Source organism: Scomber japonicus, chromosome 2 (assembly GCF_027409825.1).
Source record: "Scomber japonicus isolate fScoJap1 chromosome 2, fScoJap1.pri, whole genome shotgun sequence".
Taxonomy (NCBI): Eukaryota; Metazoa; Chordata; class Actinopteri; order Scombriformes; family Scombridae; genus Scomber; species Scomber japonicus.
This window is the reverse complement of record NC_070579.1, coordinates 32,295,127-32,295,378: the sequence shown is the minus strand read 5'-3', so window position 1 is coordinate 32,295,378 and position 252 is coordinate 32,295,127.

Below are 252 nucleotides of genomic sequence, written 5' to 3'. Positions count from 1 at the left end.
TGTGTCCTTTGTCATCAATGGCTTAAATATTACATTGGATGTCATATTGTTGTTGTTTTAGACTGAATAATTCAAAAGTGTCCCATTGATGACATGATGAATAATGAATCATATAGAGGAATAGTTTGTGCAGTAAAGATGCTCCTAATCTACAAATTAAACAGAAAACAAACTGTTGGTAGAGATGATCAAATCTGTGAAAAAGCTAAAAATAATTGTGACCATGATGATTCCTGTATCTTTGTTTTAATA